The 24861-nt window shown below is 42.5% G+C and overlaps 1 protein-coding gene across 1 annotated transcript in view; it reads left to right on the top strand.

The window, feature by feature from the left end:
- Window positions 1-24861, top strand: part of fbxl7 (F-box and leucine-rich repeat protein 7) — a 221908-nt gene that overhangs the window by 5297 nt on the left and 191750 nt on the right. The gene's annotated exons all lie outside the window — the stretch shown is intronic.

Genomic DNA, 24861 nt, shown 5'->3' with positions numbered 1-24861 from the left:
CTGCAGTAGAAATGAAGAGAGACAGATTATAATTGCAGTTCAGTGCTTGGTACTGTAATCCCTCTAATTACAGTGTACTTAAGAACATGATTACTTTCAAGGACTCGCGAGTTGTACATTACACAAGGTATTTTTTTAGACAACATGTTGTAAATGTTGACTATCATAAATTTGAACTGCAGTGAGGTATTACGTAAGGAATTATAAGAGACACAAGTTTATTTAACAGGTTACAGTCTTGTCAATATTACAATCTGGAGAACATTGTTGTTTAGAAGTGTCAATTTTATTGTAATATTGAGAGGACCATAAACAGAAAGATTATAGTATTACAATATTTCGTTGTAGAAATGACCATGGATGATGTAATTGTATAAACATATAATGCACTTGTACCAAATTCCTCTTTCTGGTATTTATCAGAGACATTAACCCATTTAAAATAAATGAGTTAATGTACCTGCTGAAATAGTGGAGAGGAATTCGGTACAATTATGTTAAGCATTTGTACAATAACATTAGCAGCAATAATTTCTAGCATCTTATTAAAATTATTTATTTTTCTGCACCCCCCCACCTCCACCCTCTCAGTTTTGTGTCCTCCACTTATGAAAATGAATTACTCAATCTGGTGTAATTTCCAAAGATGCTCTTTGGTACCCAAGTGACCATTCTCTGCTTGTGAGTCCAGTGAGTGTCCAGGCTATTCAGCTGCAGGACACATCACAGTCAAGTGCTCTCTGGTCCTCACTCAACATCTGTATGTGTATTTTCTATTGGTGGAAGGGGAGGGGTGGGGGGAGTGAGAGGGATCACTGAACTCTCACTGATTTTCTCTTTACTAGTTTAGGAATTCTGAAGCCAGCTGAAGTTCCCTCTGGCTAAGATCAGCTAACTCAGCTTAGACCAGGAGTGGAACGTTGGACCTCGCTTTGTCTGTGTGGCTCAGTGCCATACCACATAATGCATTTAATAATGGATCCATCGGGGGAGCCCTTGGCTATCATCTTTATGTAATGGCTCATAAAAATTCCACTGCATCTTTAAAACTGTATTTTGTAACTGTTAAACCTCAGGTTTTATATAAAATGTTCTACCATTGCACACTAGATTGCAACCAGTACTGCCACTGTTTCTTTATAGGAGAGACTCCAAACTGCCCACTGGAAAATTTCACAGAAGTGCAACTCTCATTCTATCAGATCTGTCCACCATTCATTTATTTTTCTATCCTCATTCAAATGTTTTTCCCGTAAACATTACGAGTTTTTGCACCCAGTTTCGATATGAAGTACTCTCAGACAAAGGGTACAGCACAGGTTAGAAGTAAACCTCCCTCTGCTATACCCTGACAGTGTGACTCATCTGCTAAGATCAGAAGTGTACCCCTATTGTAGCAATGCAACATTTTCATTTTAATACTAGCTTTCTTTATGGCTCCTCAAAGTCAAGTAGCCAGATTGGTGAAGAATTCTAGACAATTTAATGTTGTGGACTCTTCGCCACTACAATCTGGTTCAAAACTGCCCAAACTTATTCTGCTGGATTTTCCTCCTCTTTGCTACCAAAGCTGCGCAGCATAGTGGTGGAAATTGAAGGTAGATGACGTGGGGAGGCCTACTGCCACATCCCTGCCCTTGCCAGCACCACCAAGAATTTTCCTCCTCATGTCCCAGCAGCCCTGCTGTGTATAAATGATGTCGGAGAGGTGAGGCCCAGATCCCGGCCAATTTCCCTGCCTACCACTGACCTCAGGGACTGCCAGGAGAGGGGTGGTGGTAGATCCTGGGGCGGCAGTGGGAAGTCCGCTTACGCCAATGCTGGAGGGAGAGGGTCTAAGAGTGAATGCTTTTGCCTCTCTTGATCCCAAACCCTCACCTCCGTGAAGGCCTCAGCCCAGTCCTCCCCTTCTTGATGCTGCAGGTTCTGCAGGAACACCACATCTTCCTCTCCAGCAGTGGCAGTCTCCCTTTTTCTGACAGGGATCCCTCTGGGAGCCTGCTCTGCATAGGCAGACAGTCCCAACCCAGGAAAATGGGTCAGGGTCATGATGGGGTCAGGAATTCCCATCCAGACCGTCCTCCATTGGTGAATCCACCGGAGGAGAATCCAGGTCACTAATTCCCTTATAAGTAAGAGAGAAAATCATCAGTATGGGCTGGGGTTTCCAGAGGTGAGAGGAGATTGTGATAACCAACTGTTGCACCTGGCCCTCTTTAAATTTAAAAGAATTAGTATCAACCTCGACATCTATTTATTGTTTTTACCCCTCTAATTTTTGTGGGTTTTTTTATCATTTGTGTTTGAACTTTGTGAGAACTGCGAGTTGATGGTGTCATTGTGGAATAGTTTGAAGGAGTTATTAACCCCAAAGGTATAATGTTAACACACACACAGCAGAAACTGAGGCATCTTGAATTGATGATGGTATTGTTACTTAAGCTTTCTTGCACAGTAACCCCTCAAACTAGTATCACTAGTAATGTTATTAGAACATGTTGTTTAAATACTAATATTAAAAACATCAGAGGCAGAAAATATCTTATTGTCTTTGTATCATAATATGGTATAGAACAGAAAGAGGCCATTTGGCCCATCATGCCTGTGCTGGCTCTTTGAAAGAGCTATCCAATTAGTCCCACTCCCCCGCTCTTTTTCCATAGCCCATATGGTTGTTCACATTATTTATATTCTTTAAAGCCAATTTTCAGCCAATGAAAAATAGTTGTTTAACTTCCAAAATGAAAACCAGGAGCAGAAATACAGAAGGAAGGAAAGATTTTAAACTTATAAGAACAAAGAAAAAAGAGCTAGAATAGGTAAAATGCATGAAATTAAGGTTAAAAAATAGATAATAGGGAAAGGGAGAATTGCACAAAAAAGGATTACAGGGTGAGCACAGGTAAAGTATTGAAACATTTTATTTTTTTGAGCAGTTATCTTTTTGGTGATTATTATTGCAGTTTGGGGCTAATACAATAATAAAGCAGGTCCTAATATTTGAGCAGCTTTATTAATGTAATATTAGTATTATTTTCAGTATCACAGTGTGTGAGCTGAAAACTACAGAACACAATTGGCCCAGGGAGACAGGAGTTTTCCTGAACCTTTCAGCAGTCTAAGAGTTAACATAAAATAAAATCACCCAAGGGCTCCCCAGTGGCTGTGGGTCTACCTGGTGAGTGGCTGAGTCTTACAGAAAAGGGAAGGTCCAAGTTTGGATCCCCAGTCTGTGTTGAGTTTGCTGATCTCAGCTGAGACAGCAGTAGGGATGCTATAGTTGGCCTCAAAACCTTGGGTTAGGGAGGGGAAAATTGGCTGGGTACCTGGTGACCTTGGCTGTAAGTACGTGAGTGTGGACATTTGATGAGAACCGGATCAGGCCCAAGGTCAAATACCCGCTGACACTCGCTGTTAAGGTTCATGCATGAATAATGGCCACTTAAGTGAGTTACGGAGGTTGCGTGGTGCCCACAAGCTCTAATCCAACAAGGAGCAGAGAAAGAATGCTTAAAAGCATTGTGCACATTTTTACATCAGCCAAAGGAAATTCAAAAGTAATAGTAACCATTGTCGGAACCCAATTATCATTTATTGACTATATAATTTCTTTCTTATAATCAAAATGTTAGAGTACTACTACTACCTTAAGCCCTTACAAGAAAAGTTATCATGTATCAGGCATAAGTAAGTAAGGATCATTTTCAGGATTGAAGGCAGATTGTAAATGTTGTACTGGTCTCAGATGGGATGGCAGGAGGAAAACTACAACTGTCCTTAATTGTGTGTCATCTTAGTTCAGCTGTTAGTACTCTTAACCTGCCATGTCAGAGGTCGAGGGTTTAAGCCCTAGTTGAATATGTAATTTGGCTGACATTGCAGTGCAGTACTGAATGAGTGTTGCACTGTCAGAGGTGCCATCTTTTGGATGAGACATTGCCCTGTCTGCCTGCTCAAGTGAGCTTTAAAGATCCCGTTGTGTTATTCGAGGAAGAGCAGAGAGTGCTCTAATTGTCCTGGCCAACATTCCCTCAGTCAACAGCACCAAAACACCTAATTGCTGTTTGTAGGATCTTGTTATGATCACGCTTTCAGTCAAATCTCTTAATTCTCCACTAACATTCAGTCCATTGTCTCAAATGTGAAGCATCTTGTATGTTTCATTATGTTAAAGGTATTCAGATGAGACATTAAACCGAGGCCTCGTCTGCCCTCAGGTCGATGTAAAAGATCACGTGGCACTATTGGAAGAAGAGCAGGAGAGTTCTCGCCGGTGTCCTGGCCAATCTTTATCCCTCAACCAACATCACTAAACAAGATTGCCCGGTTATTATCATATTGCTGTTTGTGGAACCTTGCTGTGCGCAAATTGGTTGCTACGTTTCCTACATTATAACAGGGACTACACTTCAAAAGTACTTCATTGGCTGTGAAGCTCCTTCGGACGTCCTGAGATTGTGAAAGAAGCTATATAAATGCAAGTTCTTTCTTTTTATACAAATGCTACCTGTTGTAGTAGTAGCATTTTTCAACTTTCTTGGGCTAGGGAGAGAAAAAAATTAGGCCAGGTTCCTGCTCCTGATCGCTGCTAGAAAGTCTGTTTGTTTGTTTAACACGGTGATCTATAAAATGTATATTAATTTAAGAGATTGCATTGATACAGAGCTGAAATCTTGTTTTTAAATAATGTATTCCTGTACATACAGGCATTTCTAGTGCATGCAGGATCAGGTTTACCTGTAATGCCTTCATGGTTCCTGACACAAGGGGGGTGATTTTAAACTCCAAGAACGTGTGGGTTGGGGGCGGGTGGGAGTTGAAAATAGTTTTTTTGGGTTGCGACTGCAAAATGTTTGGACTTGGCATTCCCAGTGGGAAGCCTGTATATTTCCGCGCCAATGTTAAACCCGGAAGTAAAGCCGGGTTGCGGTCGCGACCCAAAAAACAACTATTTTCAACTCCCACCTGCCCCCAACCCACCCCCGTTCTTGGGGTTTAAAATCACCCCCAATGTCTGGGCTCACACATGAAAAATAGCTACATGGGCAAAGTACTAGAGGCCTCTCTTGTGACTGTACCAACATGTCCTTGCCTTCACAAGAGGAAGGGAGAAAATGGAGGGGGGATTAAATAAATGTACTGAACTGTTGCTGATAGTGTAAAACTGTCCCTCCCCCTACTGTTCTGAGTGGGATATCCTGATATCAGCAATCAGACTGAGAACTGATGAAGTTTATCACACAGATGTTAGACACATTGGAGCACAGGCCTCTGCTGAAATTTGAGCCAGTGACAGCGTGAGGTCTGAAAACCATGAATCCACTACCTTATGGCTTCACCACCGGACCACTTTGAAAATCTGATTACTTTAAGCCCCTCACGGTAACTGCTGCTGAGTGTACAGGTTTCATATGTTAATAAAATTAAATTGTGATGACTTCAGCATTTATTTTGTTCCGAAGAGGACTTTTTTTCTCCTCTGGAATGCAATTAGAATTTCTTTTATTAAAGGACACTTTTGTTTCAAATATGGAATAGTGGAAAGAAATAATAAACATTTTAATGATGAGAGTAAATCCAGTGATTACTTTGTTGGTATAACAGGCATTTAACAAGATTATGTCTGTTTGACAGGGTGATCCTATAAAATACATGATAGTGTATAGATTGCATTGATACAGAGCTGAAATCTTGTGTTTTTAAATAATGTATTCTTGTATGCTAATGTCTAAAGTTAGGAAATTGAGTCCATATCTTTATCCTTTGATAAAGATACTTGCAATTTTTCACTTTTTCTCTTTTTATAATTCATTAAGGTAAGATATATATTTGTAATTATTATAAAATCAAAAAGGGATGAAAACAATGATTTGATTTTTTAAAATTTGAGACAGGTTGTGTTCTAATCTGAATCAACTTGCATATGAAAGTTTAAACTATTGAAAAATCATTACTATAATCACAAACAATTATGATTATATGCTGAAATTTCAATTTCATAACAATATGAGGTAATTTTATTGAGTAATGAGAAGTCAGGGCTCTGATCATTTGAATTTTCAGGTGCAAATCTGATAGCTGTATAATTTATTAATACAGTACCTCCTACAATATAATAATTATTTTGTTCATTCTGCATAAAGATGAGACTCAAAAATGGAAACAGGTCCATTTTCTAAGCAACATAGATGTTTGGTGTAATTACACAAATTAGCTATAATGTGTATGTAATAATAGTCTATAATCAAAATTAGCATAATCTTTATACTCTCCACATATCCCAAAGATGGGACTTGTACTGAAAAAGAAAAGTCTAATGTCTAATTAATATTTGAATAACTAATTAATGTATGTAGGAGCCTAGGAATAGAGGAACAGGAGTAGGCCATTCAGCCCCTCGAGCTTGTTATGGCATTCATGTTAATTGTATCTTGTAATTTATATTAATTAGTGTCAATTGTATTCAGGTGGTGTTTGTCAATTGGGGACTCTTGTATCCATTTTATATGAGAGCTTATCTAGGGTGTGGTGTGTGTAAGGGGGAGCTTTGTGAATAAAGGTTTGGAAGCAACTGAAGACTAGGCTCTAATATTCTATCCTTCACCACCTGGCTATCCAATTTATAACATGGTAGCAGAGAATGGTTGCCTAAAGGTGGAGGTTGGAAACTACAGGGTTTTTTTCGACGTAAAAACAAAACTTGAAAGCCTAGTGGCCATTGTGAAAAATGGCAGAAAGCAAGTTTAAATCGTTGAAGTATGATTTCCCTCCGATGTCCTCGGAGTTTGAACCGTATGACCTGTGGAAGAATGAGGTTGATACGTGGACACGGGTTACTACTCTGCCAAAGAGGAAACGAGGCATGGCCTTGGCATTGTCGCTTCCTGAACAAAGTAAAATCAGAAGTAAGGTATTTTAAGAGATGATTGCAGATCTTTTGGATAATGATGAAGGTTTTACCTTTCTAATAGAATTTCCGGATCAAATCTACAAGAAAGTTAACCTGTTAAGTGCCTATGAGGCCTGGTCAGCATTTGATAGGTTTCAGAAAATGGACGGTCATTCAATGGAAGAGTATATCATGGACTTTATCAGATTGTACAAAAGGTTGACAAAGTTCCAATTGGGAAACCCTGGATTGGTACTAGCGTTTAAATTACTAGATTGTGCTAAGGTGTCTCATATGGACAGGCAACTGGTCCTAACTGGTGTCCAGTTCTCGGAAAAGGAGACTCTTTGGATCAAATGTCTGATGCCTTAAAATAATTCCTGGGGAAACAATCATTCCCTTAAGCCTTCTTGGAACAAATGAGGCCTTCTGCTGTGACACAAAGAATAGAAGTTCAGTGATTACCAGGTTTCAAAACGATCCAGATACTAAACGCAGGTGCCAGACCGGGTTTCAGAATTTTCAAGAGACCGTAAGCAGGCGTCAATATGACAGAAGGATTAAAAACAGCCAGATTGGTGATGAAAGCAGCAATCCAGTTATGTCAACAGAAGACAAAATTGGGACAGTAATAACGGGCAAATGAATCCCAGGAATGCCCAAGGAAAAATTAGTAGATGCTTTAGATGTGACTCTAAGTATCATTATGAGGCGAATTGCCCAGAGTGAAGACAGGGTCTTTGAAATGATGCACAAAGAAAGTAGTTCTGAGGAAGAGGATGAAGATAATGATGAAAATGAACAGATTATACTGGTCACAAGGAGTTTTACTCCTGTGATGAATGTATTAGTCGCAGATTCCTTTAATTGTGCGGTGTTAGTGCATGTACTTCAACTGTATGCGGGGTAGATTGGTTAAAATATTACCTTGATTCACTAAGTAGTGAGGATTGATGCAAGGTTAAGGAATATATAAGTTCTACATATTTTAGGTTTGGAGATGACAACATCTTGAAGTCACTCATAAGTGTGGTAATTCCGTGTAAGATAGCTGAAGTAAGCTATGTTATAAGTACAGATGTAGTCTCTAGTGAGATACCTATGTTTTTGGGTAAACCTTCCACGAGAAAGGCAAAAATAAAACTTGACATGGAACACGATGAGGCAATCATTTTTGCGAAATCGGTTGATTTGCAATTTACCCAGTATTATTGTATCCTATTAAAACGTGATGTTTCTCATCAGCATGTTAGGCAAGTTTTCATGGCATCAGGCGATTAGGATAAGAGAGAAAAAAAACAAATTGTCTTAAAGTTACTTAGACAATTTGCCCACGTTTGTCAACATTTAAAGATCTTGCTAAAAGATGCAGGTGTATTTGATGGGGAATATACGAGGCTTATAGAAAGGATTAGTGAGAACTGTGAAATCTTTAAGTATAGACGGACGCCCCCATGTCCTATTGTAAGATTCCATTAGCATGTGACTTTAATGATGTCGTTGCGATGGATCTAAAGGTATGGGACAAAGACAGAAATGCTTCCATCTTACATTTTATTGAACTGACTATGAGATTTAGTATTTCTACACTAATATATAGTAAGGAGAAGAAGTTATTATAGATAAAATTATGGAAAAATGGATAGGGACTGGACTTGGGACACCAGCAAAGTTTTTGACCGATAATGGAGATGAATTCACTAATGCGGAGTTCAGAGATGTGTGAAAATATGAATATAATTGTCAGGAATACAGCAGCTGAGAGCCCTTTTAGCAATGGTCTTTTTGAAAGGAATTATGTTGTGATTGATGCATGATGCTTAAAATTTTGGCTGATCAAACAGAGTGTAAATTGTCAACTGCCCTAGTCTGGGCAGTTCATGCAAAGAATTCTCTTCAGATGGTTGGAGGATATAGTCCTTACCAACTAGTCTATGGGTGCAATCGCAAATTACCTCCTGTTCTTTGTGATAATCCTCCTGCTCTAGAAGGTACTACAATTCATGCCATTTTTTTTCCTGAGCATTTAAATGCAGTGCATGCAGGGAGACAGGCTTTTATCAAGGCTGAGGTATCAGAGAAAATTCGTAGAGCACTGAGACATCATATTGAACCACCTGAGACAGAGTTCAATTCAGGAGATTTGGTATACTATAAGAGAGGATCAGAGGGAATGGAAAGGCCCTGATAAGGTCATAGGTCGTGATGGTAAGACTGTACTTGTCCAACATTGCAATCAAACTGTCACGGTACATTCCTCACGATTAATTGGAATTAATTGTAAAATCTCAGACTCTGAGCAGTTAATAGAAGTAAAGGAGGCACCCTGTGCCTCAGCTGTTCATGATTTTTTTGATGAGGTTCCTGACGTACAGAATGAAGTAGATCAAGGGCTGGGCAGTGGTAATGTCAGTGATCAAGAAACACATGACAGAGCTATCACATCTACAGAACAATTGCCCATGGTGGGTACACGGGTGACTTATGTTCCTGAGGGGACTAATGAATGAGGGATGTGATAATTTTGGGACGTGCAGGCAAAGCTACTGGTGAGTTTAAATTTTGGTTGAATGTTCAGGATGATGGCCATGCAATGAGGTCCACGGACTGGCAGAATGGGGCAAAAGAGTGGAGAGTACGAAATGGAGTTCAAGTAGCGATAAGGAGTCCGGAAGTGAATCTCACGCCAGAAAACGATCATGAACTAGAGATGAAAGAGGGAGATCTTGCAGTAGTAGTCCCTACAGACATAAAAGTGGAAGTAGAAGACGTAGCTTGACTAGGTTAGACAATGAAACATAGACCACAGAACAGTCACCTAATAAAACTAGAAGCAGAAGTCCTCATGATCGTGAAGTTTTGGTGGCTGCCAATAAACTCGAGGATAAACGAGTAGGAGAAGCATTAGATAGCTGGAAAGAATTTGGAGTTTATTCTGAGGTGACAGATATAAAGATAAAGCGAGATTGGTAGCTCGGGGTTTTCAAGAGAAACTGGGTGATACAGATGTTCCACTGCTGGAAAGGTAATTTTAAAAATCATTTTGGCTCTTTTGGCAACATTTTCATGGGAGTGTAGGTCAATTGACATAAAAGCCAGGCAACACTTTTCAGAGAGAAGCGTTTCTGAAACTGCCTAAAGAAGCAGCAGATGCGGAAGGAAAACTATAGAAACTAAACAAATGCATTGTATGGCCTGAATGATGCTTCTAGGGTATGGTATTTTTCGGTAAGATTTGTCTTGCTGAAAATAGGTAGTGTTCAATTAAAATCAGATCCCGCAATGTTTTATTGGTACCATAACGGAAAACTTTCAGGCATCTTCATGATGGATGTTGATGATTTCTTTTGGGGTGGTACTGTGGAATTTGAGAAATTTGTCGTTAATAAGATTAGAGTAGAATTTAAAATTGGGAGTCAGGCTTGTAGGGCTTTTAAATATATTGGTTTAGATATTAAGCAGAGTGGGTCTGGTATAAGTGTAAATCAACAGTCTTATTTGGTGAGTGTTACTCCCATTCCGGTGAATCATACTAGGTCATCACAGAAAGGTGATGTTATATCTAAAGAGACAGAGCAATTACGAAGCTGGATTGGTCAGTTGAACTGGTTGTGCATTCATACTAGACCAGATGCTAGTTTTGATGTGTTGGAGTTAAGTACTTCAATGAAACATCCCATAGTAGAGAATGTTTTAAGGGCAAATAAAACATTATGAAAATTAAATATAGATAAATGCATACTTAAGTTCCCATCCTTAGGTGACCCAAAGAAAATGAAGCTAGTTATCTTTAGCGATCCTTCACATGCTAATCTTCCTGATGGGTATTCTAGTGCAGCTGGTTCCATAGTGTTTCTTATGGGTGAGAATGGGAAATGTTGTCCTTTAGCTTGGGAAGTTAAGAAAATAAAAAGGGCTGTTAAAAGTACTCTGGCTGCTGAAACTGTGGGCCCAAAATTGGTCCGTGTAGCGCCCGTTGTTTCGGCACTACACGGCCTCCTGGAGATCCAAGATGGCGTCTTGTTGCACCGGATGCCGTCTTGGTAAAGGGTTTAGCGCATACACAAATAACGAATGCCGGCATCATGTAAAGTAGGGAGAAAATGCGTTTGATCAGTGTGCAACTTTGATTTAAAGTGATACACAACATTTTGGCACTTAACACTCCATTCAAAGCACTGCCTTAACTGCGACCATCTAAAAATGTCTTGGAGTCCCTGGAGGACCCCCCCACCAGTGCTATTTAAGGGGACCATGCAGGATTTACAGGATAGTCGCTGGATTATTGCCCCCCCCCCTCCACCACCCCCCCACCCCCGGCCCTTGCGAATACAGGAAGGCCCTCCTTCTGTTTATCTCTTGCATCAAGGCCTCTAGTGCATCAGCAGAGAACCTTGGTGCACGCACTCTCGCAGATCTGGTACCAGCTTGGACCAGCAGATTGATGAGGTCTGGCGTGCAGATTGGAGGATTTGGGATTTAGTGATGCGCAACCTTTATTCAATGTTTTAACATAACTCAACAGTTTGTAAACATAGGGACAGGGCCTGCATCTGTTTTTTATTTGTGTGATGTCTGATCTCCGTGCAGACAGCAGACTGTTATTTTAGCGAATTTCAGGTACTGGCTGCCTTTAAGAGATTTTGGCTGGCTGTCAGAGAGACATCCCGCCTTTAAGAGATTCAGGCTTCCCTGCTGGTGGAAAGTTTGAATGTCGTTGAATCCTCGTGTCAATGCAGGTTTTTAATGCCTGTCTGAGGTAGGACAAATGCCTCGTCCTGTCTGCGATGGAAGCACCGGGCATGGGTTAATCGCGGATCACGATACCTGGTTTTGGGGCTTAACCAATTTAACCCCCATTGGCTCTTGTCAACACAGTGGATATGGGATTCTATTTGGCAAATATTTTGAGTGACATCCTGTACAATGGGAGTACTGAAGATAGTATACCCATTGAATGTTATGTCGACAATCGTTCATTGTGGGATAATGTACACGCTACGAAAAATGTGAGTGAGAAAAGATTACGGTTTAATCTTGCTGGCTTGAAACAAATGTTGGAGAGAAAGGAAATCTCTAAAATTAAATGGGTGGATTCAAGCCATCGACTGTCGGATTATTTTACTAAAAGAAGTACATACGCAAATAAATTATTAGGGGTCCTGGAGAAGAGTCGCCTCACAATGTAATGCTTTGAATAGTTTAAGTTGTACAGAATATGGAAGTTTTTGATTTTTGAAATTTTTCTTTGTATTATATATATATATATAATGTTTATTTTTTTTAAAGAGCGAGAAGGGAATCTGTTAATTGTATCTTGTGATTTATATCAATTAGTGTTAATTGTACTCAGGTGGTGTATGTCAATTGGGGACTCTTGTATCCTTTTTATATGAGAGCTTATCTAGGGTGGTGTGTGTGTGTGTAATGTGTAATGTGGAGCTCTGTGAATCTCTGTGAATAAAAGTTTGGAAGTAACTGAAGACTAGGCTCCAGTATTCTCTCCTTCACCACCTGACTATCCAATTTATAACAATTCAGTCCGTTCAAGGCTGATCTGTACCTCAACTTCATTTACCCGCCTTTGATCCATATCCCTTGATATCCTTACCTTAAAAAAAATTATCGATCTCAGTCTTAAAAATTTCAGTTGACACCAAATCCACAGCTTTCTAGGGGAGAGTCCCAGATTTCCACTACCCTTTGTGTGAGAAAGTGCTTCCTTATTTCACTTCTGAATAGCTTAGCTCTAATTTTAAGATTGTGCCCCCTTGTTCTGGATTCCCCCACCAGAGGAAATAGTTTCTCTGTATCTACCCTACCGATTCCTTTTGTTATTTTAAACACCTCAATTAGATCACCCCTTAATCTTCTAAACTCAAGGGAATACAAGCTAAGTTTGTGCAACCTGTCCTCATAATTTAACCCTTTAAGCCGCTGTATCATTCTGGTGAATCTGTGCTGTAAGGCCAATATATCCTTCCTGAGGTGCAGTGCCCAGAACTGAACACAGTGCCCCGTACAATTGAAGCATCACTTCCTGTAAAATATAATTATGAACATTCGAAAATGATGGACAGAAAAAGTCCTACCTGCTTTGTATTCCAGCCCCCTTGAGATAAAGGCCAAAATTCCATTAGCCTTTTTGATTATATTTTGTATCTGTCCACTAGCTTTTAGTGATTTGTGTACATGGACGTCCAAATCTCTTTGTTCCTGCACAGTTCAGTTCTTAGTTTCTCACCATTAAGAAAGTAATTAATATTGAAAAAATTTTTGCTCTTGACACTGACGCAGCCATATTTCTTTCCCCTTCCTACACTCTGCTCCAATGGGGAAAGAAAATTAAAATTATAGCCAGGAAATTCCTCGGAGCTGCTCCTGCTCTCCCCAGTGTCAGCCATGGCTCGCTGGTAGCATTTTTGGCTCTGAGTCAGAAGGTTGTGGGTTAGGGAGATAGTTTTCCAGGTTGACACTCCAGTGCAGTACTGAGGGAGTGCTGCACTGTTGGATGTGACGTTGAACCGAGGTCCCAGTTCACACTACTGGTAGGAGCCTTGCCCACTGGGACTGCATATTGGAAATTCAGATCCATGCTAACTATAATGATTGTAACACGTGGCCACTGTTGGTGGGTGAGGCTATCTGCCAGCGATGTAGGTTTATAAAATTATCCTTATTTATATTTTCAGTTGAAAGCCACTAATGTTAAAGCATACCTGAAAAAGAATATAGATAGTGCAATACATTAATTCCACCTGCCAAGCACAATGTGGCTTGAGGTATCCTCGAATTGCCCATCTCTTGGCCTTTGCTTTGGGGTTTTCCCCAGACAGAGTGCCCAGCTAATTGTGCTAGGAGTCAGAGTCCAGAACCTGCATCCTATCATATTTAAACGCACCAGCATGCAGTGCCACCATGCTGCCATGCAGACACTAAAGATTTCTGGCCTGGGATACTTCTATGGGTGGGTGGGGCTGGATTATTGCTGATAGTAAACAGTTATCTTTACTGCTGTAAATGATCAAAATTTGTATGGGATTTTCATTTTTTAATTAATTTCTAAAAACAGTAATAGAGCACAAATAAACAAGCCACAAGTCCAAACAGGAAATCACTCGAACATTTGACAATTAATAGTTCGTAGGACAAGGATTTTAAAAAAGGTTATGACAAAACAATCTGCTGGTTTACATACTGTTGTAATTCCAGTGTGTTTTCTTAACATGGTATTTACAAGATGGCACATTGACAATCTCGTGCATACTTTTACATATTCTTGGATAAGGACAATTGTAGGGGGGGGTGGTGGTCAGATACTACTGCACAGGAGCAGTTTTCTGGAGTGTTAGGCTGCGTCACTTATTTTGTTCAACTGGAAGCAAGTGGTAGTGTGTTTTCTTCTTATGTCTTGCATCAATTTGGCCCGCCCTCTGCAGGGATGTATTGTGGGGTTTGTTGAGGGGGGGGCGGGGGGGAAGGAAATTTGTTGTTTGGCTCTCCAGGATGGAGGTCTAGAATTCCCAATTCTAGTTCTAGCCTTTCAGTGTTATATGTCCCACAGGTGGTAATATTTAAATGTTCCACTGATGATCTTGTGGTTGGTGTGAAGGGTTGGCAGGGATGTTTGGGCCAGTGGTGAAGTGCGGGCCAGATTATGAGCAAAGTTTGTTTCTTTATATATTTTTGATCTAAGTCATATGTGAATACACAGCTGCAGTGCTGCTCCACTGAGGATCTGAGTCTAGTTAGGTGACAGAGGAGATGGATCATGCAGGAGGGAGGGCTTCAGATTCCTTGGGCATTGGTACCCGTTCTGGGGCACGATTAGCCAGGCGGATTGCACCTCAACAGAGCTGGGACCAATGTCCACGTGGGGAGGTTAACTAATTGTGGGGGAGGGTTTAAACTAACTTGGCAGGGGGATGGGCATCAGAATGAAACATTAGAGAGGAGAGACAAGGTGCACAGAGGACTGGGAGTGACAAATAGCACTAGAGTAAAGAATAGTTCAGAAATAGGAGGGATCAAACAGGGGGCAAATACGATTCAGTCTAAGATGAGTTTGGAGCGCATGTGCGTAAATGAACGTAATGTGGTAAATAAGGTTGGTGAGCTGCAGGCACAAGTTGCCACATGGGACTATGGTACACTAGCAATAACAGAGACCTAGGATCAAAGAATAGGAGGATTGGGTACTTAATATTCCTGGCCTCAAGCTATTCAGGAAAGATAGGGAAGGAAAGAAAGGTGGGGGGGTAGCATTATTAATCAAAGAAACTATGATACCACTGGAAAGAGATGATGTAGTTGAGGAGTCAAAGACAGAATCTATTTGGTTAGAATTAAGGAACAATAGAGGAGCTATTGTGCTACTGGGTGTATACTATAGGGCACCAAATAGTGGGAAGGAATATAGATTGGGATAGTAACAGTGTAAAGGGCAAAGAGGAGGAGGAGGAATTCCTGAAATGTATACAAGAGAACTTGATCAGTGTGTCTCCAGTCCACTAGGAAGGAAGCAGTACTGGATCTAGTTCTGGGGAATGAAGTGGGGCAAGTGGAGCATGTTTCAGTGGGGCAGCATTTGAGGAACAGTGATCATAATATCATTAGGTTTAGAATAGTTATGGAAAAGGACAAGGAACAATCAAGTGTAAAAATACTTAACTGGAAGAGGGCTAATTTGAGTGAGTTAAAAAGGGATCTTGCCCTGGTGGATTGGAAACAAAAATTGTTAGGCAAAACAGTAATTGAACAATGGGTGGCCTTCAAGAAAGAGATGGTTCGGGTACAGAGTAGACACATTCCCATGAGGGGGCAAGGAAGGCCATCCAAAGCTAGAGCTCCCTGGATGACTAATGATATAGAGATTAAAATGAAATAGAAAAAGAAGGCTTGTGACAAATGTAAGGTTCATAATATAGTAGAGAACCAAGCTAAATGCAGAAAGTACAGAGGAGATCTAAAAAAGGGAATAAGAGGGGCAAAGAGAGAGTATGAGGACAGATTAGCAGCTAACATAAAAGGGAACATAAATATAAATAGTAAAAGGGTAGTCAAAGGAAGGAGATCTTCTGGGGGCAGAGGGTATGACTGAGGTACTAAATGAATACTTCGCATTGGTCTTCACTAGAGAAGAGGATGCTGCCAATATAGTAGTAAAGTAGTGATATGGATAGGATAAATATAGATAAAGAGGAGGTACTTAAAAGGTTGGCAGTTCTCAAAGTAGAAAAGTCGCCTGGTCCAGATGGGATGCATCCTAGGTTACCGAGGGAAGTAAGGGTGGAAATTACAGAGGCTCTGGCCACAATCTTCCAGCCCTCCTTAGATATGGAGGCGGTGCCAGAGGACTGGAGGATTGCAAATGTCACACCCATGTTCAAAAAAGGGGAGAGGGCTAAATCCAGCAATGACAGGCCAGTCAGCCTAACGTCGGAAGTGTGGAAACTTTAAGAGACAATAATCCATGACAAAATTAATTGGCACTTGGAAAAGTATGGACTAATAAATGAAAGTCAGCACTGATTTGTTAAAGGAAAATCATGTTTGACTAACTTGATTGAGTTCTTTGATGAATTAATAGAGAGGGTTGATGAGGGTAGTACGGTTGATATTGTGTATATGGACTTTAAAAAGGCATTAGATAAAGTACCACATAATGAACTTGTAAGCAAAATTGAAGCCCATGGGATTAAAGGGACAGCAGCAGCATGGATACAAAATTGGCTAGGGGACAGAAAGCAGAGAGTGGTGAGCGGTTGTTTATCAGACTGGAGGGAAGTATACAGTGATGTTCCCCAAGGGTCAGTATTAGGACCACTGCTCGTTTTGATATAAATTAGTGACCTGGACTTGGGTATAGAGGGTATAATTTCAAAGTTTGTAGATCACACGAAACTCAGGAATATAGTAAACAATTTGAGGAGGATTTAGACTGGTGAAATGGACAGACACATGGCAGATGAAATTTAACGCAGAGAAGCGATACAGTTTGGTAGGAAGAATGAGGAGAGACGATATAAACTAAATGGTACAATTTTAAAGGGGGTACAGGAACAGAGAGACCTGGGGGTGAATGTACATAAATGTTTGAAGGTGGCAGGGCAAGTTGAGAAGGCTGTTAAAAATGCGTATGGGATCCTGGGCTTTATTAAAAGAGGCATAGAGTATAAAAGCAAGGAAGTTATGCCAAACCTTTATAACATACTGGTAAGACCTCAGCTGGAGAATAGTGTTCAATTTTGGGCACCACACTTTAGAAAGGATGTGAAGGTCTTAGAGAGGGTGCAGAAGAGATTTACTAGAATGGTTCCAGGGATGAGAGACTTCAGTTATATGGGGAGACTGGAGAAGCTGGGGATGTTCTCCTTAGAGCAGAGAAGTTTAAGGGGAGATTTAATAGAGGTGTTCAAAATCACGAAGGGTTTTGCTAGAGTAAATAAGGAGAAACTGTTTGCAGTGGCAGAAGGGTCAGTAATCAGAGGACACAGATTTAAGGCGATTGGCAAAAGAACCAGGGGCGACATGAGGAAACATTTTTTTACGCAGTGAGTTGTTATGATCTGGAATGCACTTTTTAAAGGGATGATAGAAGCAGAGTCAATAATAACTTTCAAAAGGGAATTGTATAAATACTTGAAGGGAAAAAATTTACAGGACTATGGGGAAAGAGCAGGAGCGTGGGACTAATTGGAGAGCTCTTTCAAAGTGCCAGCACAGGCACAATGGGCCGAATGGCCTGCTTCTATGCTGTAATATACAGTGATACTATGAGACTAATACAGGCCCACCAATCCCTGGTGGATAATCAAAACTAGTGGATAATCAGGAGTTGCTAAATGTTGGTCCTACATGCATGGGATGGCAATATTCTAGCCATGGAAATCATAGAATCATAGAAAGGTTACAGGACAGAATTGGCCATTTGGCCCATCAAGCTCATGCCGACTCTATGCAAGAGCAAAGCAGCTAGCCCCAACCTGCCTGGCCACTTTCAATGATTTGTGCTCATGTACTCCCAGATCTCTCTGTTCCTGTACCCCTTTTAGAATTGTGCCCTTTAGTTCATATTGCCTTTCCTTATTCTTCCTACCGAAATGTATCACTTCACATTTTTCTGCGATAAATTTAATCTACCACGTGTCCGCCCATTTCACCAGCCTGTCTATATCCTCTTGAAGTCTATCACTATCCTCCTCACTGTTCACTACCCTTCCAAGTTTTGTGTCATCTGCAAATTTTGAAATTGTGCCCTGTACACTCAAGTCCAAGTTATTAATATATATCAAGAAAAGCATTGTTCCTAGTACCAACTCCTGGAGAACACCACTGTACACCTCCCTCCAGTCCGAAAAACAACTGTTCACCACTACTCTCTGCTTCTTGTCACTTAGCCAATTTTGTATCCATGCTGCTACTGCCCCCTTTATTCCATAGGCTTCAGTATTGATGACAAGCCGATTATGGGGTATTTTATTGAACGCCTTTTGAAAGTCCATATACACCACATCAACCGCATTGACCTCACTACCCTCTCTGTTACCTCATCAAAAAACTCTATCAAGTTAGTTCAACAGAATTTGCCTTTAACAAATCTGTGCTGGCTTTCCCTAATCAATCCACACTTGTCCAAGTGACTGCTAATTCTGTCCCAGATTATCGTTTCTAAAGGTTTCTCTACCACCAAGGAAAAACTGACTGGCCTGTAGTTGCTGGGTTTATCCTTGCACTCTTTTTTTGAACAAGGGTGTAACATTTGCAATTCTCCAGTCCTCTGGCACCACCCCTGTATCTAAGGATGTTTGGAAGATTATGGCCAGTACCACTGCAATTTCAACCCTTGCTTCTCTCAGCAACCTAGGATGCATCCCATCCGGACCGGGTGACTTATCTACTTTAAGTACAGCTAGCCTTTCAAGTACCTCCTCATTATCAATTTTTAGCCTAACCAGTATCTCAACGAAATCTTCCTTTACCGAGACTCTGGCAGCAACTTCTTCCTTGGTAAAGACAGATGCAAAGTACTCATTTAGTACCTCGGCCATGCCCTCTGCCTCCATGAGTAGATCTCCTTTATAGTCCCTGATCGGTCCCACCCCTCCTCTTACTACCCGTTTACTGTTTACATGCCCATAGAAGGCTTTTGGATTCTCTTTTATGTTTGCCGACAGTCTGTTCTCATACTCTCTTTTTGCCCATCTTATTTCCTTTTTCACTTCCGCTCTGAACTTTCTATATTCTGTTTCTCACTTGTGTTATCAACCTGACATCTGTCACACGCCCCTTTTTTCTGCTTCATCTTTCTCTCTATCTCTTATGTCATCCAGGGAGCTCTGGCTTTAGTTGCCCTACCTTTCTCCCGCGTGGGAATGTACCTAGACTGTACCTGAACCATCTCCTCTTTAAAGGCCGTCCATTATTCAATTACAGTTTTGCCTGCCAACCTTTGATTCCAGTTTATCCGGGCCAGATCTGTTCTCATCCCACTGAAATTGGCCCTCCTCCAATTGAGTATTTTTAGTTTAGAGTGGTCAATGTCTTTTACCATAGCTATTCTAAACCTTATGATACTATGATCGTTCCCTAAATGTTCCACCACTGACACTTGCTTTATTTGGTGCATTCTCCAGAACCATGTCCAGCAATGACTCCTTCCTCGTTGGGCCGGAAACATACTGGTCAAGAAAGTTCTCCTGAATACACTTGAAAAATTCCTCCCCCTCTTTGCCCCTTATATTGTGACTATCCCAGTCTATATTAGGGTAGTTGAAGTCCCCTATTTTCACAACTGTAAGGCTTTTGCACCTCTTTGTAAATTCCCTGCAAATTTGCTTCTCTATATCCTTCCCGCTAGTTGGTGGCCTATAGAATACACCCAGAAGTGTAATGGCACCTCTATTGTTTCTTAACTCTAACCAAATAGATTCTGTCCTTGACCCCTCCAGGACATCCTCTATCTCCAGCACTGCAATATTCTCTTTAATCAATCCTGCCAACCGCACCCCCCCCCCCCCACTCCTTTCTTCCCTTCCCTATCTTTCCTGAACACCTTGTATCCAAGAATATTTAGTACCCAATCCTGCCCTTTCTTGAGCCAGGTCTCTGTTATCGCCACAACATTATATTCTCATATAGCTAATTATGCCTGCACCTCTCCAACCTTGTTTACCACGCTTCATGTGTTTACACACATGCACTCTAAACCTATCTTAGGCCTTCTTGTATTCTCTCTTAGTCTGGTTCCATCTACTACTGCAATATTTCTTATTCTAGTGTTATCTTTCTCTCCCAATCCTTTGTGCACCTTGTTTCTCCATTCCAATGCTACATCCTGGTGCCAAATTAGTTTAAATCCCACCCCTCCCCCAAGCACTGGTGAACCTCCCCGTGATGACATTGGTCAAATGAAGACAAGAATCAAAGAAACAGTATTGGATGGCTTTTACAAATTTGTGCTCCCAGTATGGAGTTGTCAGCTTTGTTAGGACTGTATATTGGGATTTCAGGCATGGAGTGCAGTGAGCTGCCCAGGATCTTCCTTTAAGCTCTACTGTGCTTCCCTCTCCTCAGCCAAATCCTACTGTTACTTTAGGATTATTCTGGAAGGCAAAGGTAACCCATGGCTCCTATTTCGATGAAGCTCCTCCATCTCTTCTGATCCTCCATCCATCACAACATCTTTGCCTTGATTCTACTTATGAAGCTCCTTGTTCCTGCTGAGTCACTCCATCTCCTACTCTTGCCATTCCCCACTACAGCACCCAACTTTGCTCCCTTTTGTCCAAGAGCCATAAACGTAAGCTCACCCAGCTCACAAGTGCTCTAGTCATTCATTGACAGATCTGATCAGGTTAAGCTCATGTGGACTCCTGTGGTTCTGACCGTGATTTATCTTTGGGAGGGGTGAGCCATCCAAATGATATTGCTCTTTTTGATATATATTAATGACATGGACTTGGGTATACTTTCAGAGCATAATTTCAAAGTTTGCAGATGACACGAAACTCAGAAATGTAATAAACAGTGAGGAGGATAATAACAGACTTCAGGAGGACATAGACAGACTGGTGAAATGGGCAGACACATGACAGATGAAATTTAACGCAGAGAAACGTGAACTGATTCATTTTGGTAGGAAGAATGAGGAGAGGCAATATAAACTAAATGTTACAATTTTAAAGGGGTGCAGGAACAGAGAGACTTGGGTGTACGTACACAAGTCTTGAAGGTGGCAGGACAAGTTGAGAAGGCTGTTAAAAAAGCATAGGGGATCTATGACTTTATAAATAGAGGCATAGGGCCCGATATCAGGAGGGCGGCGGGTTTGCGGGGGGGGGTTGACTGGGCGCGTGGGTAACGCGCCCAGTGAAATCGGGCGCGTTACCACACGGAATCGCAGGCTAATTGGATCCACTTACCTGTGCTTCCGGGTTTCACGCTGGAAAGCTGCGCAGCAGGCGGACTGCGCATGCGCAGCAAGGTCTGTCAGCTGGAGGAGCCCTATTTAAAGGGGCAGTCCTCCACTGACAGATGCTGCAGGAAATAGGAAAAATGACAGCATGGAGCAGCCCAGGGAGAAGGCTGCTCCCAGGTTTAATGATGCCTCACTCCAGGTATTATCGGATGGAGTGAGGAGGAGGGGGAGGACAGAGATCTTCCCCCTGGCGGGCGGGAGGAAGCGGCCTGCCTCTGCTACCAAGAAGGCCTGACTCGAGGTGGCAGAGGAGGTCACCTGCACCACCAACATATCGCGCACCTGCATATAGTGCAGGAGGTGCTTCAATGGCCTAAGTAGGTCAGCCGAAGTGAGTACACTTACTCATTCCCCTACACTCTGTCTGCCCATCACTGCCCCGATCCCACATCTCCTTCTGCACTGCCAACACTACTCTATCACATCACTCCTCACACCCACTCAAAGCTCATCCTCATCTTACCTGCACTTACTCACCTCGCCAGTACTCATCCCACCACTACCACTCAACCCAATCCTCATACAATCTCATGGCTCTATCTCATACTCACCCTCTCATGCATCTCTTTCACAGTCAGCCTCACTCAACCTGCCACTACCTGTGTTGCAGCCACAGGGCATGCATCACATATGTGCAGTAGGCAGCCGTAAGGCAAACGTGTCGTGAGCATGAAGGGGTTGCACAAGGGTGTTTGAGGGTTTGTCATGGTTTTTACTTATATTTAATTTCTGAGCAACTCACATTACATTTTATATTGGCACCACTACTGTCACGTCCTTCCGAATCTTGTCTGGTTTGTGCAATAATGCCCTTTCCTGAGGATCACAATGAAGACCCACACCTGATGCCACCCATTATGTCACTGCAGAGTGGGTGTAGGTGTATTTGTAGGGCTCTTTTGTGCAGACGACTGAGAGACGTCGGCGATGTCCCCGGTGGCACCCTGGAAGGATGCGGAGGAGAAGTTGTTGAGGGCAGTGGTGACTTTGACAGCGACAGGTAAGAAGATGGTGCTCAGGCCAGCCGAGAGCAGCTCAGCATGTAGGAGGCTGCAGATGTCCACGACTACATGTCGAGTGACTCTGAGCCTCCGTGTGCACTGCTGCTCAGAGAGGTCCAGGAAGCTGAGCCTCGGTCTGTGGACCCTGTGGCGAGGGTAGTGCCCTCTGTGACGCATCTCACTCAGCGGTTGCCCTCCCTCCTGCTGTGCAGGTGGATGTGTCACAGCACTGTGTTGTGGAGCTTGACGTGTCAGAGGTGGACGGCGTGGCCGGCGAGGCTGGTGATGCTGTTTGCCCTCCGAGGAGGTCATGATGCAGCTACGGCAGCCCCCATCCGGAAGATGTACATCTGAGGGGGTCCGCAAGGTAGGTACATGTGTCTGGACACCGGGGTAAGTGTGCAAGTTGGTGAGTTTTATTGTTAGGAGGAGGGTGGTGGAGGCCAAACTTTGTCCAAAGTGACAGGGTGGCCTCCTGCAATGAGTGAGGGTCTCCCCCCGCCACCTGTCAAATGGACCTTTGCAGCTGCCACAGGCTGATGGCTGCAACACGTCCATTTGAACTATGAGTGTTTCCCCCAGTACAGGAAACAGTCCCAGTTGTATTGTAAAATCCCAACCCTCCTAAAATATCTCGTTAATCAGGTCTGTAAACGACCTGAAATACCAAAATAAATAGCTTAAGTGGCACCCCGCCAGCTTTAATTGCCAGCGGGAGTCCCGCATGTGGGGGCTGCGCGCGCATTTCAGCGCGTCTGTGGGAAACCCGGAAGTGGGTGGGTTGGAGCCGGGCTCCTGCCCCGCCCCGGGAATCCCCGATTTTCGGAGTCCCTCCGCCAGGAACGGACCTGATCGCGGGTGCTAAAATCATGCCCCACGTCTCTAAACGACCTGAAATACCTTAATGAGTACTTTAAGTGGCACCCTGCCGGCTTTAATTGCCGGTGGGTGTCCCACATGCGGGGGCTACGCGCGCATGTGAGCGCTTCACTGGGGAACTCGGAAGTGGGCGGGTTGGAGCCAGGCTCCAGACCAGCCCTGGGAATCCCCGATTTTCGCAGCCCCCCCGCCACGAACGCACCCGCTCGGGGGGTGCCCATAGAGTTCAAAAGCAAGGAAGTTATGCTAAGCCTTTATAAAAGACTAGTTAGGCCTCAGCTGGAGTATTGTGACCAATTCTGGGCACCACATTTTAGGAAGGATGTCAAGGCCTTCGAGAGGGTGCAGTGGAGATTTACTAGAATGGTGCCAGGGATGAGGGACTTCAGGTATGTGGAGAGTCTAGAGAAGCTGGGGTTGTTCTCCTTAGAGCAGAGAAGGTTATGGGGAGATTTGATAGAGGTGTTCCAAATCCTGGAGGGTTTTGCTAGAGTAAATAAGGAGAACCTGTTTCCAGTGGCAGAAGGGTCGGTAACCAGAGGACACAGATTTAAGGTAATTGACAAATGAACCAGAGGCGACATGAGGACAAAATGTTTTACGCAGCGAGTTGTTATGATCTGGAACGGACTGCCTGAAATTTCTATATTTCTGACATTTTTCTGAAAGTATTAGTTTTTGGGAATAAAGTTTTGGCGGTCATTTTTGCTCACTCAGTTTGATTTTAAAGCTTCCTCTATTTCATGGTAGAGGTGGTACAGATGAAAGAAAGCACATCACGAAAATCAGCAGACCCCAGCCCATCCTGCAGCCCTTGGCACGTGTACTTGCCAGTTATGTAGGACAACTGCCTTATCATCTGCAGCAAGGAGACCAACAGCAAATTTGCAATGTAGAAATCACATTACCAATGGTTGGCAAGATCACCAGTGACTTCAGTTGCTATGCCTATTGCTCATTCCTGGCTGACACTTCAATATCAGGTGCTGTGTTGCCCACACATGCACCATTAAGGTGCCTCACTTAGCATGCTAACACTTTTATCTTGCTGAACACCAGAACAGATATGCCCGATGTCGCTGCATTACTGCATTTCCCGAATGTACAGGGGGGTCACTGATTGGCGGTGATATGTCCAACCTGAAGCCCTTGAAGATGTGAATGTGGCTGGGCTTTGTATTGTACATTGCATCTTGCCTATTTGTCCTGCTGAGATACGGCTATGCATGAGATGCAATGGTTGCTTTGTGAGGAACTGTGTAGTGAGTGGCTGCTCCTTCCAGAATGCTTGACATAATTTGTTCCCAATCTGAAAAAGGAAAGGCAACAAGAAGAAAGGGGAGGTGCTTCTTCATAGGGAAGGAAGAGAAAACAGAGACTGAGCCAGTCCATGGCATTCTTTGCAAATATTTTGGAACCAGGCTTAAGACAGGCGTAGGCAGATGCCTGGAAGTAGGTGCTCATCCTCCCTTCTTGGTAGTGATATGATTTGGACAAATAAAAGGCTTCGGGTAGAATTCTGTTATTCTATTGCACCAGTGTGCGCGAAGAGCCTCTGTGCATTCTTTCTTATTCAGCTTGCTTCACTTGCTGCAAAACAGGTGACAGTGGGG

The sequence above is a fragment of the Heptranchias perlo genome, chromosome 2 (assembly GCF_035084215.1).
Source record: "Heptranchias perlo isolate sHepPer1 chromosome 2, sHepPer1.hap1, whole genome shotgun sequence".
Classification (NCBI taxonomy): Eukaryota; Metazoa; Chordata; class Chondrichthyes; order Hexanchiformes; family Hexanchidae; genus Heptranchias; species Heptranchias perlo.
This window is presented reverse-complemented; position numbering and strand designations above follow the sequence as displayed.